This window comes from Balaenoptera ricei, chromosome 21, assembly GCF_028023285.1.
Source record: "Balaenoptera ricei isolate mBalRic1 chromosome 21, mBalRic1.hap2, whole genome shotgun sequence".
In the NCBI taxonomy this organism is placed as follows: Eukaryota; Metazoa; Chordata; class Mammalia; order Artiodactyla; family Balaenopteridae; genus Balaenoptera; species Balaenoptera ricei.
Genome location: NC_082659.1, coordinates 270,703 through 287,953, shown reverse-complemented (window position 1 = coordinate 287,953; position 17,251 = coordinate 270,703). Strand labels below are relative to the sequence as shown.

Here is a 17,251-nt window from a genome sequence, read left to right as displayed (position 1 = left end):
CAAAGTGGCTAATGAATGTCACCAATTCACAGAGTATTTAAGCCTAGTTTATTACACCATAAAGTCTTCCCAAATTTGGCAATAATGCCCAAAATTTGCATAACATTACTAATAACAAATTTTGAAGCCTTTCTAAATTATCAATAATGAAAACCATATTAAACAATCACATTGAGAAAAGACTGAATTATCTGTCTATTCTCTCTATAAAAAATATTATAAAACCATTGTCTTACAAGGAGGCAAAGTAAATGTAGCCCAAAAATTATAGAAAAAAAGTGTTTATTAGGGAAATGTCAGGCACTTAATAATAAAAAATGTTATGCGATTTTTTTTCTGATGTTTGTGGTGTTTATCAGCTTAAAAACTATAATTTATTGTGATTTCTTGTCTCATTCTAAATAATGACTCAATTTGTACCTAATTTCATATTTATAATTTGGGATTCTTTTTCTTAAAGAGAGCCCCCCAATTTGTATAATTTCAGACCCCACAGAAGCTGGATCTGCCTGTGTTCCAAACTCTATTACTTGACAGCTGTGTGATTTGGGGAAAATCACTTAAACTCTCAGTGCCTCAGTTTGCCCATCTCCAAAGTGGGAATGAAAATAGTACCTACCTCCTAGAGTTGATGAGAGGGTTGATGACCTAAAACATGTAGAAGGGCACTTGGAACACTAGCTGGCACAAAGCAAACACCGTAGGGATGTTACTTATTGCTACTGTTGCTAGAGTATTTGGACTGAAATTAATAAAAAAGTTTACTGTGGCTGGTTCTTCCCTACTGAGTCTTATCCTAATGCAGCGGAATTAGCCAGCAGGAAAACAGGTGTGCCTGCTGGTTCCAAGAACAGCTTCTCCCTTCCACTTCCCGACACACTTAAGTCCACACTAGTGTGGACAGAGATGCCTCGTGATCTGTCATACGGGGTGGAAGGTGGGTCATCAAAACGCAGTAGGCATAGAGTTGAGCGGGAGGAAATTCCCCTTAGCTGACTTGGTTGGCCGTGAAAATCCAGACAGGCTAAAAATCCTCCCGTGAAGTGTGCAAAAAAGGAGAACTTCTTAAGATCCTTCCTGCTCTGCAGTCCCAGTGACTGTAAGTAATTTCATGTGACCGAGAGGCTAGTGATTCCTAAGGGAACTGTGGAAGACCCCCTTCAGAGCTCATTGAGAATCACCGATGTCCTGAAAACCAGGCTGATTTTTAGATGTCGATTTCTTCCTTTGAGATTACATTTGCATCCATTTGGGGCCTCTCAATATTATTTTTTTCCTTTGAGTCTGATTTATTCAGTTAACAGTTTTATATACAGTGCTTTCTCCTCTGTAATCCCCTCAGAATTGGTATTTTTTTTAACGAGGTCGCTTAATCTCCTCTCTTCTGAAAATGCACAACTAGTTTCTCTGGCCTTTCTGAGTAATGGAGACCTTATTTTGTTAGGTTGTCAGCCCTCTCTCTACAGGGTTTCAGGGTTTTTTAAACTATCACAGATAGTGTTTATTTCACTAGTCAATGTCACCATGTTCCATTTAGTTTCATTTTTATGAAGAAGTGTTTGGATAATGAGAGGTGTGTTGGGACTTCCCTGGTGGCGCAGTGGTTAAGAATCCACCTGCCAATGCAGGGGACACGGGTTCGAGCCCTGGTCCGCGAAGATCCCGCATGCCGCGGAGCACCTAAGCCCGTGCGCCACAACTACTGAGCCTGCGCCCAGGCTGCGCTTGTGTTAGTTTGTCTTTCTTTACATGTACCAATTTCAGCATCAAAGGACATGAAACCGGTGGGTTCCATTAGCTGCAGCCCAGCATTGCCAACAATGGCAGATCTGCACTTAAAGCTAAAGTAGTCATTTCATTCAGTGTTCAGTAACCTTTGAGAGAGGAATCAACCAACAAAAAACAAATCCACTGACCTAAATTTGAAACTTTAGTAAGTTTGACTGTTTCCATCATATATTAAGCCATAATACAGTATGTCCAAGTTTTTTTGTTTTTTATATATTTATTTATTTTTGGCTGCGTTGGGTCTTTGTTGCTGCGCGCGGGCTTTCTCTAGTTGCAGCGAGCGGGGGCTACTCTTCGTTGCGGTGCGCGGCTTCTCATTGCGGTGGCTTCTCTTGTTGTGGAGCACAGGCTCGAGGCGTGCAGGCTTCGGTAGTTGTGGCTCGTGGGCTCAGTAGTTGTGGCTCGCGGGCTCTAGAGCGCAGGCTCAGTAGTTGTGGCACACGGGCTTAGTTGTTCCTCGGCATGTGGGATCTTCCCTGACCAGGGATCGAACCCACCCGTGTCCCCTGCATTGGCAGGCGGATTCTTATCCACTGCGCCACTAGGGAAATCCCTGTCCAAGTTTTTGAATCACTCTGAATCTCTCCTAACTTTGACAAACCATATCCTCTAAAGCTTCAGAGTGGTTATTAGTTTTGACTCGTCTTTCTGGGAAGTGCCTTGCAACCTTAACTTCGCAGCGTCCCTTCCTCCCTTAATTTGTGCCTGCACAAGTCCCGTCATGTCCCAAGAGCCTCATTAGAATTACATTCTCAAATCAAACAAATCCTGGGGAAAGTTTGAATTAGAATCTTCACATAACTTTTGCACCTTATTTGCTGTGTGACCGTCAGTAAAATCCATAGTCCCCAGGGCTGTCCTGATAAATGTTCTTTCATTGTGTTGACGATTTATTTCCCTAGGCGTCAGTTTCTTTACGCCTAAGAATGGGAGTAAATGTACCTAAACACCTTTAGCTATTGACGTCAGGTATTTGAGTGCCACTGTTGTCTGTCTGGTTCTTCATGCTGTGATTTATCCTTACTAAAAAGAGAGGCAGCAACCTGAAGTTGAGACTGTGTTCTCACATGGCAGGAGTGCTACTGAGAGGTAAATTTCAGTGACAGTTGCATTGTTTTGGGAAATGTTACATGTGTTCTATACTTTAGAAAAGGGACATTTTTTAAGGACTCCCAGAAGTCAGTTCTGCATGTAGGTAATTGTTTTGTGGGTATGTCTGGATTTAACCTAGATCTTTCCATTTAGGTGATTCACACATAGCCTATGAGGATGAGAGTTTTGAGTTCTTTAGAAGAAATATGCTTGACATACTTTAGGGTCATGTGATAAAGGATTCTAGCCTGTGGTGGTTGTTTGTGCACAAATTTTCCCTCCTGTCTGCTTCCTGTGGTGTAACTTGGGTCCCAAGAGCTACTATAAATTAACCTTATTCCTACTCAGCTGACGGTGAGGCCTACTGGCTTTAGAGGCAATGTGTTCAGAAAAAAAAAAAAAAAAATGGAACTTTAAATCTACTGTCATTTTTCTCTAATGGGAGCAGTATAAGAAAATATTGATTATTTGTATTGTTTTATGATCATTTAGGTGTCATTGAAATATACCTGATTTCTTTAGTCTTGATAAATCTGATTCCTTCCTTTCTTACTATCTTGTGTTTATTTCCCACCATGAATTTAGTGGTTTTCTAGCTAGTTTTTTTAAGTCTCTCAAAATAAGTTACTATGTAAGTGCTCTGTGTCTTAGGGAAACAATTTATAAATTATAATTATTATCCAAAAGAAATTTTTGAATCTGTTCCTTTGAATTAAAATGTTATATGCCATAGTTTAAAAAGTTTATGAAGAGAGAAGATATCAGAATAAAAGCCAGTTATGTGTCAAATTTATATCATATTGTTTTATTAAAAGCCTGCCATTGTGTTCCTTTACTAATATACTAGAGTATCTTTTTCAATTTGGAACACCTCATTGATTTGCATCTTTTAAAAATCATCTAAGACCTTAATTTCCACCAAATCTAGTATAGAGGAGGTTTGAAAGCTCAATTGACTGGATATATTGTATAATTTAACCAGAAATAAAGGTGAAAGATGCTCCTTTTAAATCTTGCCAAGTTCATCAGAAGCCTTTTATTGAGAAGTTTAGGTCCAAGGCGTTTGGGAGTGAAACCAGGTGCAAAATAACATGTTAGTAGCTATTTCACAGCATTAGGAAGAGAAGGATCGTGACTAGGGCCAGATTATAAATATGTCACATTCTTCCCCAGTCGCAAGCCAGGTAACCATAGACTACCAGCCAGCTAGTGAAGTGTTCATGTAGATTTTAAGTAATGTTCACTATCTGCAGAGATCCTTATTACCCTAATGGAGTAAATAAAAAATCAGAACTTTGCATTTAGTTTCATGTAAGCGCGGAAGAATTAAGCCTACAATTTTAAGGAATGTGATTATTCCTTCCCGCAGTGGTGCCTTAGTATTCTTCAGTGGCAGAATTTCTCTCTGTCATTTCTTGAATGTGACAAGTTGAAAAGAGCCTCTTTTCATCTTAAACCATTCCTTTTCCACCTACCTGTTTTTAAAATACAAGTTACCGTGTTAGTCCGTACAAAAGCCATGGCCTTTCTCCCTTTTCATATTTAACATATTATTTTCACAGATTACCATGTGACTAGAGCCGATTTTTTTCTGTTACTCTTCTCCATGATGGGTTCATTGACCCTCTCTTCTTTGAGTGCCTCTTTAGTGAAGCTGGAAAACAGCTGCCTCTAATATGGCTATTATTTCTGGAGTTTAACAGACATGTGCCTTGGATAAATTAAGGAGCAGTCAAAGGAGGTCCATAAATATGAATACTTTGCCAACTGCCTTTCCATTAAACCCTGTTGGTTGAATGAAATTAGTAAATAATTATGTTGGTGGGGAATCTGTTAGATCCAAATGGAATATAATGTCTTCCTTTAACAACAGAGCTTAATTTTTTTCCTGTACACCAAATTCGTTTTTAGGGTAATCTCCATTGCAAATGGACCGATTTGCATTAAAACTATGCCTCCTTGTTCTGATTTGTCAACACCTCTTTTTTTAAAAAGTCTTTAACATTAAGCATGGGTGGGTAAGACCATCTGTTTCTGGAGCTTGCCCGCAGCTCCATCACTTAACACATGAGACAGGTTACAGCTGTTTAATTGTTATGGTGCTGAATGATTATCATTCTATCCAAAATTAACATTTATATATGTATGCACAGAAAGCGTGCGGTTAAACATAAGTGATCTAATTGTGAATTAATGGTGTTAGGTATTCATCAGTTAGACCCGACATGAACAGTGAAGTGTAAAATAATGCTTTTCACAGACACTTCAACTCTTGGCTTTTAAGATGAGTCCCCAGTAGTGATGATTATGCGTGTGAGAAACCCACTCCCGATACACTGGTGTATGCAGAGGGAAAAGATCACCATTGAACTGTCATAAAAAGCAAAGAGAAAACCATCTATGTGGTTACTGCACATACCCTAACTCTTTCCTGCCCCCAAAAGCATTATTCTCTGATCTGTGACCAGTGTAGGTACAAGCCCCATAGTAAAAGCCTAGATGGGCGATTATGGTTGCACGTACCAGCAAGGCACCCACAAGCTACTGGGAACATTTTTCTCAGCCAAATGAGGGTGGATTTCCTCCTGTATGTAGGAATGGTGGCACACAAACTCACATCATTCTGCTGCAAAAGCTAGCAATATATATTCTGTTAAGTCTGCTCAATACATTCCATAATGAAAAACAGAATGAAAAATTTTCAGCAAAATTGCAGTATAAGGATCGTGATATGCATGTAAAGTAAGATATTTAAATGTCTTAGTTCCCAAGTAGTTACTGTAAAAGTGACTTGTATTTCCAAATTTATGAGCAGGTTATACGAAGATTTACATAGCCCTTTAAAAAATATTAATTTACGTTGCTCGAATCAAATCACTAATGAGGGAACACAAAATATATAAGGACAAGTTGTGATGTGCTCTTTATTCTAAAAAACTGAATCACATTTTGATTAGGAACTGTGCATCTATACCAGCACAGGGTTTACGTGAGACAAAGAATAAGAAAACTTCTTGACACAAAAGTGGAGTTGTCTCCACTTTGGGATCTAGCCCGTTCATATGAAGAATGGTCCCATCAAAGGGAGTGTATCTTAAGGCGGTGGAGCATGAGGGGGCCTATCCTGGCATCACTGGGGCAGAGTGGACCTCATGGCTTATGAAAACAGATCATTGGCAGCCCGGAGATGCTTTGCTTAAAGTCAGATTTCTTTCTTTCTTCATAGTCTCTTAAAAGATACCAGTTACTTCATGATTTTGTCCTTTTTAAACTGTCTTTATTAAAAAGATTAATTAATAGTACCTGTTATTTAAGTGTTTACTATGTGCTAAGGCACAATACAAAGTTCTCTGCATATATTATCTTACTTAATTTTCACAACAACCTTATCAAGTGGAAGCTATTAAAATCTCCATTGACAGAACTCAGGCTCAGAGAGGTTCTATAACTTTTCTGTGGATGCACAGCTAGTAAGTAACAGAACCAGAACCCAAATCCACATGAACCGTTCCCAAGCCCCTCCTCTTAAGCACTAGACTATGCTGCCTCCTAAATTACTGTTTAATTGTTTTAGCATGTATGTATATAGTAGAATAGGTGAAAATTAAATTTTGTTTTGTGATAAAGATAATATCTACATACCTGTCACATAAGATTGAATTGTCATAGAAACAGATGCAGTAATAACCATGTCAGCGATATATCAATAATAAAATGTCACTTTTTTATTCAGGAAAGTTTGAATTATAGCTGATAACAGGATCCATAGCTTGCCAAAATAAGAATAACAATTGCAGCAACAAAAAAACAGTTCAGAGAAAATCAATTTGTACTGTAGAGGATTTAAGAAAGTTGTAAACTACGTATTGAAAACTCCACACTTCCTTTTAAAAGTTAAATTTATTTCCAGTTTTTTAGTAGACTGAATACCATGTATAGACATTGACCACTGAAAAGCACTCATACAAAGTGAGTAGATGACTTGTGTAACCAGCATCGGCTCATGAAAAAAGGCTCAGAAAAGTTTAATACCCAGGATACAAGTGGTAAACATCTATGCACACTCTCTCACACCAGCAAATAAAGAAAAAATACTCTCTGTAAATCACCTTTGAAAAGAGCCATTTACCTACAATTTTCTCCAAATAACAGTTTTATCTTCAGTAAGTTAAACAGATTGTTCAACTTTATTATTTTTCCTCGTAAAGTTTTTAAAAATTGACAACGGAAAGACCTAGTATATTTTACATACTTATTTACACCTTATTCTATAAGTTTTCTTAAATATTAAATGTTATGAATAGACAAAAGTAATGATGGTAGACAAGAAATTACACTCTTTGATATTGACCAAATAGATCGTTTTCATGGTTTTCTGCCACAAGACTTGTTCGTACTACGCAGACACCACTTTGGTAATTGCAGTAACCAAGTTCACTGTACCAGAATGTTTAAGATCCAAATATTTGTTTAGTGTAAAATATATTTGTGTTCTGATTTTCATTTATTAATGTGAAGAACTGTCTCTGATAGCTTAGTTCCCAAATCAGGGTACTAAAATATACCTGATTTTTTTTTTTTTTTAATTTAGGCAATCATAAGATAATGTGGTTTTGCTTATGTCATTCACTGAACCCAAACAAGTAAAAATCTGAAAGAGACCTGTGTCACTCCATGTTTACGTGTATGGTCCAGTAAATGAAATTACACCACGTGCAAAGACTACCGCAAAAATCATGTATCACACGCCAAACAGTAGTCACCGCTTTCGTAGGCTGTGTGCACGCCAGCGTCAGTGAGCCTGCTGTCTGCATTCTGCCTGCTACACTGTTACTTCTGTTATGTGGATGTCATCTACAGCAAGGCATGAAATTCTAAACTGAAAGAAAATACCAAATATTATTCTCCCAGTTGTCTGTACAAAGTTCCGCAGCTTATCCTGGCACTTCTTTAGCAGTGCTGACTTGAAAAAGTGTGGTTTATCTCAAAGCACCTTTTCCATAGAATCCAGATTTTTTTTCTGGGCAGACTTAAATGAGGAAAAATATTATTTCACTCTTTTGGAATGTCTTGGCATAAATAGTGTTCCAAACTGAAGTATGGTATTTTGCTTGGGTAGGTGCATGCAAGAAGCAATGTATTGTACAGATAATTTTTTCACCAAATTTCCAATCTAGTAAAAGGATAAAATGTGCAAACTTTCAAAAACAATTTATTTGAAGCAGGTTTTCAAAAATGTGCTGCCAGTTTTAGGGGAGCAAAAGCTCTTTCAAACACATGTGCACACACGCGTGTGCTCACACACACACACACATACACACATACACGCACACATACACCGTTTTTCTTTACTGGCACAACCTAGTTGTTAAAACTCACTTGCTAGTTGTTATATTTCAAATTAATTGACCCCCCTAAATAGGTTAAAATATTTGCAATGTTTTATCTAATCTTAGAATGAGAATTCTGTGGTGAGAGAGGACATATTTTTAAGCGGCCTGAGTAAATTGTTTTACAGCGTTTAAAATTATGTTGGTGTCATAATCCTTTATGACAGGGTAATCAGTAATAAAACAGTACAGTGCATATCAGTTAAGGAACATCAAATCAATGGGTATGCGGCTAGCACACTGATTTAAACAGTTGCTGATTGGAATAAATGGACTTAATATGTACTTATTTGCAGACTATAGCTTTTCTGTCATCCTACAGAAATTGGTACATGAATAATCTAAGAAAGATACCTACTTATAACTTTAACGAGATACTAACGTGAATCATTTTTTAAGTCTGTATTATAAAGCATTACGAGACACACAATGCTAAATAAAAACTTGTCCTCGACCCTGAGGACTTTGCAGTGTTCACCATGGTGAAGGATATGTCTGTATTTTATTATGGACTCACCTGCTTGAATTATCCTCTTTCGGAGATGGGCCCCTAAGATCTTTATGCAGTAATTAAACTGAGAAATATTTCTAGCATTCTAGATTCTGTGTTCTTTGCCTGTGTCTAGGATATCCCCAGGAGTGAATTCAATAGCCCAGTGAAAATACTGTCCTATTTAATGTTCTCCAACCAGGCACATTGTTGACAGCAGAAACAGTGTGAATAGATCACAACTACACACGTCAGCAACTGTGTACACACAGTCAGACTGTTGGTATATTTTCCCTTGTGAGCTGCCTAATGTAGATATAACCAACTTGGTGTGCCTTTGTTTCTTCTCTGTGTTTTGAAGAATCGGTTTGACAGTGAAAGGAAAGCGAAGTTGGAAGTAACCTTATTCCGTGAAGACCTCCAAATACCCCAGTTCCTCCCCCAGACAGGCACATATACTCCTCTGACCTCTTTTTTAAAGGAGCAGCCTTCTTTGGAACTATCACTCAGCAAATATTTCTTATACAAGAGACATCAACTGAAATGATTCTGGTCTTTGATTTTTCAAACTCACTTGTTTTAATTTTTCCTGGTTTTATCCCTCAGTTTTAATATCCTGCTGATCGGTTTTCCAAACTTGGGATTTTTAGAACAAGTCACAGCACTTCTCATTGTAAACGTTTCTTAACTACATAAAGTACCCTCCTTTATGAGGCTGTGTCCACAGATTAATACTTCAAGTTGTTTGGATTTTAATCTTACTTCCCAGTTTCTCCCTTTAATTGTCAGTGTTGAAATAAGGATTTCCGCATTTTTTTGTCTTATTTTCTCATTCAAGTAAATTCACTGACCAATCCAAAAACAGGTATGTTTCTCGTCTATCTTACCCAGGTACACAGTTCGGCTTCTGCTGAGTTGTATACAGAGCTTGTTTATTGAGTGTATGGACTTTGGTCTCAGACCACCTGGTTGGAATTTTGGCCACTTGCTAGCATTTTGATCTTGAGGAAGGTATTTAATTTCCTGTGCCTCAAGTTTCTTCATTTGTGAAGTAGGGAAGATAATAAAAGTACCTATTAGCCCACAGAGTGGTGGAAACTAAATGGGCCAGTCCATATAAAATGCTCAGCATAGTTTTCAGCACATAGTAACAGCCAGTAAATGCTAGTGATTGTTAATACCGCTGTATATAATTAGGATAGATCGACTGGGCAAGGGGAGAGGAACAGATGGGTGAAGGAGAGGGGAAGGATATTGTAAATGAGGTATTGCTCACATATGCTTCTTTCCCAAAAGGTAGCCTCTCTATTATTCATAGAATTTCTTCGAAAGCTGCAAACACGTGTAGGACATAGTGTTACCGAACTCAGGCCCAGCTGCTCGCTGCTCGAAAGCCAGTTCCTGAGACAAGTGTTGGTAGGAAAGGAAAGGTTGCTTTATTTCGGAGGCCGGCAACCAGGGGAGAGGGTGGACTCCTGTCCGAGAACCAACGCCCGATGGCTGCTCAGGGCACAGGGGCTTTTAAAGGGGAGTCTCAGGGGTGCACAGGCGGAGGGCGGGCGCAGGGCAGCGTAGACAGTTCTGACCGTCGTCTTGAAATCAGGAATGTGATGGTCTGATCAGCGTCACCTTGGTTGTTTTAAGTACGGTTAATCTTTAGTTCCGGGGTTTGTTCCCATTGCTTTGAGGCCAGTTGTCGGAATTGTGTGAAGTGGGGCAGCTTATGTCGCGGCTTCAATGTGGTCACCATGTAGGCGTCCTCCTCCGCCTCGTGGAGGGTGTCAGTATCTACGAGAGCTCACAGGACACGGCTCAGCACATGACCTGTAGCCCTTGAGGAGGAGCTGAAGGTCCTTGACTGTGCTGAATGACCAAGCTCTGATTGTTTGGTCTCCTCTGACTGTTTTCCTCTGTTTCTGCATTTTCTCGCTTCTCTGATTAAACTTACTTTTTGGCTAAAGTGTTTCCACAGACAGAAGGCGGGCTGAGGACCTGGGGACAAGGACCTTAGGGCCTGCTCCGCTTCCGTAGGAGCACCGTAATAAGGACATTTCGTCATTTTCTTCAGCAGGTATTAAGAATCCCTTGTGAGCCAGGAGATGGGAATACAGTGGTTAGCGTGGCCACAGAGTTTGCATTTCTAATGCGGAAGATTTACACGTTAAGTCACATATGTCTATACGTTGTTAAAGCCTTGTGTTTTCCTGGAATCTCTTAACTGAAATGAATTGATCACGGCTAGTTCTGGATTTTTTTCTCCTCTCCTTTTACATTTACCCTGGTGTTTATAGTCCTAGACTTCATCCATGAGACGTATTCAGGGGGAGAAACAGGAGGAATCAGTTAACTAGAGGAAATGGAGCAGGGCTGCCCATAATTTTGACAGATAAGCAGAGGAGGCAACAGCATGTAGGTAGAATTTCCAAAGAGATGCTATGCTGTTCTTCCCCACTCTCCACATCGGGAATGAAAAATGGTACAAGAAGACTAACTGAGCAAGCTCCTTCTAGGGGCGGTAGAATCCACGTCCTTTACTAAGCCGTACAGACAAGAGTAAATCAATTTGTGTTCATCCCCCCACCCATCTTCCCCAGAAGTAAAGGGGGGAAGTATGGTAAACAGGGGCCTTGAAAAGAGAAAGAATTCTCTTTAAAAAGAAGCACCTAGAGGGGAGTGTGTGAAGAGGATACAGTACTCGTCATTTGCTTTGGTGATATTGGAGGTTTATGAGCTAATCGTAGAATAAAAATTCTTTTGAGGAGCCACACCTTTCTCCCACATCTCAGATTTCACTGAGGCTTTGCCCACCTCTACCAGCAAGTAGACCAAGGACTTCCAGTGCCTGGGCTCAAAACTGGCACAGTTGTTTCATTTGTTATGTTCTGGGATGACTGTATCGGAATGTATTTTGAAAGAGAGACAGTTAAGGCCAAGATGAGCCCTAGCATTTGAAGACACTCGCCTGCCTTCTGCCATGTAAGGTGGATACACCTGACACTTTCCCAAGGAAGCCTTGTAGAAGACGTCAAAAAGATGGTGGTACCACCCTATGGCTTTTGGGAACAAGTATCTGCGGAGATTCTTGTTAGGTCAGGAAAGATTGCACAGTACTTCTGAGCTTCTTTCATTCCTTTCTTCTACTAAAGAAAAAACTTTTGTTTGTTTCTAAATGTCTAAGAAGAGGCATTATGACACAGTTGTTAAGAGCAAGCCCCAGAGCCAGACAGCCTAGACAGCCCGTGACCTTGTACAAACTGCCTCTCTCCTCCTTTCTTCATCTGCGTTTACCGTATCAGCTGTATTTACATCATAGGGTTGTGGTGAAGATTAAATGAGAGAATGGTATAAAGCACTTAGAGCTAGAAATTTGGGACTCAAAAATACATCAGCCAGGTGTTTGTAATCTGCAAGTTATGGAACCAGAGCTCCTGAAATGCTAGAATCATAAGCAGCACTTTGTGCGTGTGTGTGCATTTTTTTTCGGGGGGTGGGGGCAGAGACTCCGTAAGTCTCACCACTTGCCTCAGAGATCTGAGACCCCGAAAGATTAAGAACCACTGTCTTATGGGAAACACGGTGACACTCACCTCCTGTACCCCACAGGGGTCTTCTTAAAAGATAAATAAGCAAGAGGGAGGAGATATGGGGATATATGTATACGTATAGCTGATTCACTTTGTTATACAGCAGAAACTAACACACCATTGTAAAGCAATTATACTCCAATAGAGATGTTAAAAAAAAAAAGAAAGATAAATAATTGAAACTCCAGGGAAAGTGTTTTATGAATACATTTTACTGGAGACCAGTTTTTTAAAGGGCTCCATTTTATATGTCTAGAGCTCATATTTATAAGAGTTTTCTTCTATAAAACAAATTTAAAACTTCTTAGTAGATCTAATAGGAACGACTTTCCTTTAGTGTCAGAACACAGTCCTTCGTTTTCAAAGTGATTTTTTTGCAACTTAATGTGCATTTCAGCAATTGGTAGGTATATTAATTTTTTAAATATACTGTATTATTTTTTACAATTATTGTTGCTAATGGCTTTTTACAACATACCTGCATTTTTCTGATGATTTCCTGTAGTGGCTTATATAATGATGTTTTCATTGTTGCAATTATTATCTTTAATAATTATTTGGACCTCATATATGGACATCTTCTTTTAACTTCTTCATTATTTAGAGCCAGGGTTTTGTGGTATTGTTGGAAATTTTACTCTGTGCGGCCAAAATATAGGTGGTGGTTTTCCCCCCTCTTCTCTCTTAGTCTTAAGCTATCAGCCTCAACTATTCCCTATGATATAAAATGCAAATGACACATCTTTGTATTTTTTTCTTCAGTACAGATATTTTTCTTATGGTTAGTTTTAAAACTTTTTGCAGAATGTGTTTTAAATATTTTTAATATTTAAAGCTTTACGTAAAATGTGACCTGCTGTACATTTTAAATGTGTTTTCTAATTTCAGCTCCACTTTCAGTGTTCTCTTGGCCCAATGACAAACCTACCTTTACCTATAATCCACTGTTTTGCATAATTGATTCTGTTTGCTAAAATAATGGGATTGGCTGGATTCTAATTTATTCCTCCTTTAAAACTACTAATCCAGATCAGGATTAATTACATTCCTTATTTTGGTTGTGTTAACTGAAGTGGACCTGATGTAAAAGCCAAAGGCTTATACTCCATCTCTGATCAGCGTTATTAATTTTCATAAACTAAGAATTCCCTCAGAAATAGTACCCGAGGTGAACCAGGAACTCCACAGTGTTTAAAGGCACTTGGTTTATCCTCTGTATTAAATGAGCTCTTATGGGACTCTACTGGATTATATAATGTTTCGAAGGAATTATTAAGAAAGTATATGAATGATGTTATACAGTAATACATTTTTATTTTAATGTTTGAAAAGAATTATTTTTATGAAATTGTAATTTCAGACTAGTGCTTGACACTGTTTCTCCTCCCCCTTAGTTTCTCCTGCAGTATATTGTCAGCCATAAACATGCTTATTTTTAAACGCAATTCAGAAGCCTCTGATGGAATACTGTGGCAACGTGAGGCATCCTTTTATATCCACGGTACAGATGGGTCTAAACCATTTATGGTTTTGTTTACACACGTGACAGAACTTACCAGACTTGAGTAGCTCAACTGAAAGTTATAGTTTAAATCATTCTGTTAAAAGTTCTGCGACCACTTGCATATGTCAGTAATGAAAAATCATCAACATAAGCATCTTTGAAAAGCAATTTTAGACCATTAAAGATGTATGAATTTTGGCAAAGCAAGAAGATTTGAGGCTTATTAAGAATATATTAGGTCTCTCCAGTGAGTGAACGGAGAGGGATATTTATGCCTCTGTTCAAGAGGAAAGGTGTCGGCTAATTGTAACCTCATGAAAGATTAAATGGACAGGTACAGTAAAAGACTTCAGTCTTAATCCTGACTGTTCCAGCAAAGCTTTTGTGAGAAACAGAGCCTATTCCTGCCTGAATCCTGAAAAGAAACAAGATCTTAGTCCGTATTTCTTAATAGACTACATACATGATACATTACTGTGCGTCCGACATGTAGTCAAGGGTTACTGGGTAATCATAGTCTACAGAACTTACACATGCCTTTTTCATAATACTATATGAACTTTGCTCAAGGACTCTCAGCTTCCTTCTTTATTTTTTCTTCTTTATTAACAAAGTTTGATTATTTGTAAATATGCAAGTAACTCAAGAGGGAAGGTGAATGAAGTAGAATTTCTGTGGGTTTATCCTGCAGACTGAAGAAAGCATCTGAACATACATAAATGGCTCCTCTGGGCCTTCTGTGTATTCTTTCTGCCCTTCCACTGTGTGACCCTTGTGAAACTACTTTGTTAAAAACAAACTGAAAAAAAGAGAATTATTTTCTCACCTCCCCCCGCAAAAAACGTTGATTATTTGTAGATCTCATAGTTGTAAATTTCCAAAATTATTTAGTAATAAAGAATTGATTCCGTTTGTTCTACTTAGCTATGCTTTCATATAATCTCGGGAAGGATCAGGGTGTGTCCATTCCAAATAATCTGCGAAAGAAAGTGTTAGTTTCCCTGCATACTTTTCCTGAAAATGCTGAGCATATCCTGAAATCGTGACTACATTTTCTAAAACGTGAATATATTGCATTTTTAGAAGATAGGAAGTGCATCTCTGTCGTGTGATGTGAGTCTTATGTCAGCTGCAGCTACTCAATTTGCATGTAAATTCTGAAAATTTCCTTGTCCCATGTGACACTTCTGAAATGTCTGTCTGTTCTTTTTTCCTTTTTAATTTCTCAAGCTCACTATTTGGATAAGATAGTTAAAGGTACTGTATACTTGCTTTTTGTTGCCATATCTCTATATAACGGTGTATTAGCTTGCACTAGGTATGAAAATAGACTGTTTTCATGCATATTTTTGTAAATTATAAATTAGGCTTACATTATGTGAAATCCTTTGGATTTAAAGTATTGAGACTTGAATGTCTGTGTCTCATTTTTATAAGTTTGGGTTATCACAGATTTCATCCTATGTAAAAACATTAGTTTTCACTGGAACCAAAAACTGAAGATAACAGTACATTTGCTGTTTTTTGTTTTGGGGTTTTGTTTTGTTTTGTTTTGTTTTTTAGGTTTTTTTTGGCTTTAAGATCTTCATTGTTGGCAATTCAGCTCATAGGCTTTAAATTCTAAATCAAGAATCATGAACGCTCACTCTCTTATCACAGAATAAGAAATTGTCAATCTAAAGAAGATTCTGGTTAACATATGTTGAGAGAAATCTCATTTATCCTCATATGGAAACTTCTTTGGCTTTTTCTCAATGTTTCAAAATATATGTGATATCATAATTTATGTTTTGTGATTTTCTAAAAAAACTACAAAATACTGTGCATTCTAGAAAACAGAAACGATAACACCACTCAGCAGAAAACAGCAGATTCTTTATCTTCAGTTATCATAGAAATAAGTGAAAACCGTATTTTTCAGAAGAGAAAATTCCCTTTCCCTTCCTCCTCAGATTACCTATTTTTTTATTCCTTGTTTGTGCTTTTCATTAGAATATGAAAATATTCATGACAATATCCAGGCTTTCATGTAATAACTTCTTGTGTGCCTGCAGTCAGCTGCTGCACCTCTTTGTCAGTGGGGCAGTTAAACCCTTTCTTTTTTTTTTTCATTAAAAACAAAACAGAAACATCCGTAAGGAAAATTCACCTTTTAGGTATTGAATAATCCATAAATACAGATGGTAATTGTCTGAAAGAAAAGAAGCAGCAAAATTAATCTTCTCCTGACCTGATGGTGTCCATAAGTGTAATTTCATCATACCCAGCCACAAGAGACTGTCAAAATAGTCTTCTTTCTGTTAACTCTAATCTTAAGAGACAGAAAGTCTCTTTGAGATCTTTTCATTTCAAGTTGCACAGTGGAGGAGGGGAAGCCAAGATATGAATAATTCCTTTAATACAGACTTAAAATAAACATCCTTAAACGGATTGTTCCCTTAAATTTTGTCACCAAAACAAGAGTAGCATTCTAATTATAAGAAGCTGTAGAACAAACCCCAACTGCTAGAGCAAGTGTTTTTTTTTTACTTATATATATTTTATACCAAATTATAAGTAATTCTTTCCACAGAGATCTGATTAATAGCCAATTATTCTTGCCATTTTAGAGCGTTTATATCCTCGTTTCTGTCAGTGTCGTGTCACGCTCATAGACAAGCGCTCCAGAATCTACCCGAACGTCATCCTCATAAACAGATCATGTTGGCTGCATGCCAGTTACCATCTGTAGGAAGTGGCAGAATTTGTTTTTTTTTTTTAAATGTCATGTTAGGCTGAAACAATTATAGATTTTGGATATATTAAATTATTTTCATTGTTTCCCAAATTTTCCCTCCTTGCCCATAAAAGCAGACAAGATAGGATATAAAGGTAACAGCATAAAAGCTTTAGGGAGATTGTCACAAACTCTCACTCTTCGCGCTCTGTCTTGAAGCACGTGACTACCGCGTTTTTGTTCGGTCTATCGATGTTTTACTGTGGTCCTTATGGTATTTCATTTTGTCCGTCCTAAGTAATCCAATATGCACAGCTATTACATTCGGTTGGAAATCCTGTCAGTCCTGTCCCATCCGTATGCAGCCTGAATCCTAATGTTTGTTAGAATAGATGCTAAGCTGCTTCACTATTTCCTGGGCTTTGCTTATTCTGTGAAAAGGAATGTATTCTCGGCATAAAGTATAGTCATTAATACTGGCCTATACTTTGTGCAGTTATTTAATGCACTGTAATTTCACATGAATATACGGCAACTCTGAGGCCAGATAAAATTAATGTTCTCTTCAACATCATTCATATCCTCATACCCGCTTTCATGCTTTTAAATTTAGAGGGAATTTTTGAAAGCAACAAGGCGCTTTTAAGAAGGCATGTCTAACCAGTGACCAGTATTGTTTACAACAGA

At 37.9% G+C, this 17,251-nt stretch overlaps 1 protein-coding gene across 19 annotated transcripts in view; it reads left to right on the top strand.

The window, feature by feature from the left end:
- Positions 1-17,251, top strand: part of TENM3 (teneurin transmembrane protein 3) — a 2,524,603-nt gene that overhangs the window by 2,429,561 nt on the left and 77,791 nt on the right. The gene's annotated exons all lie outside the window — the stretch shown is intronic.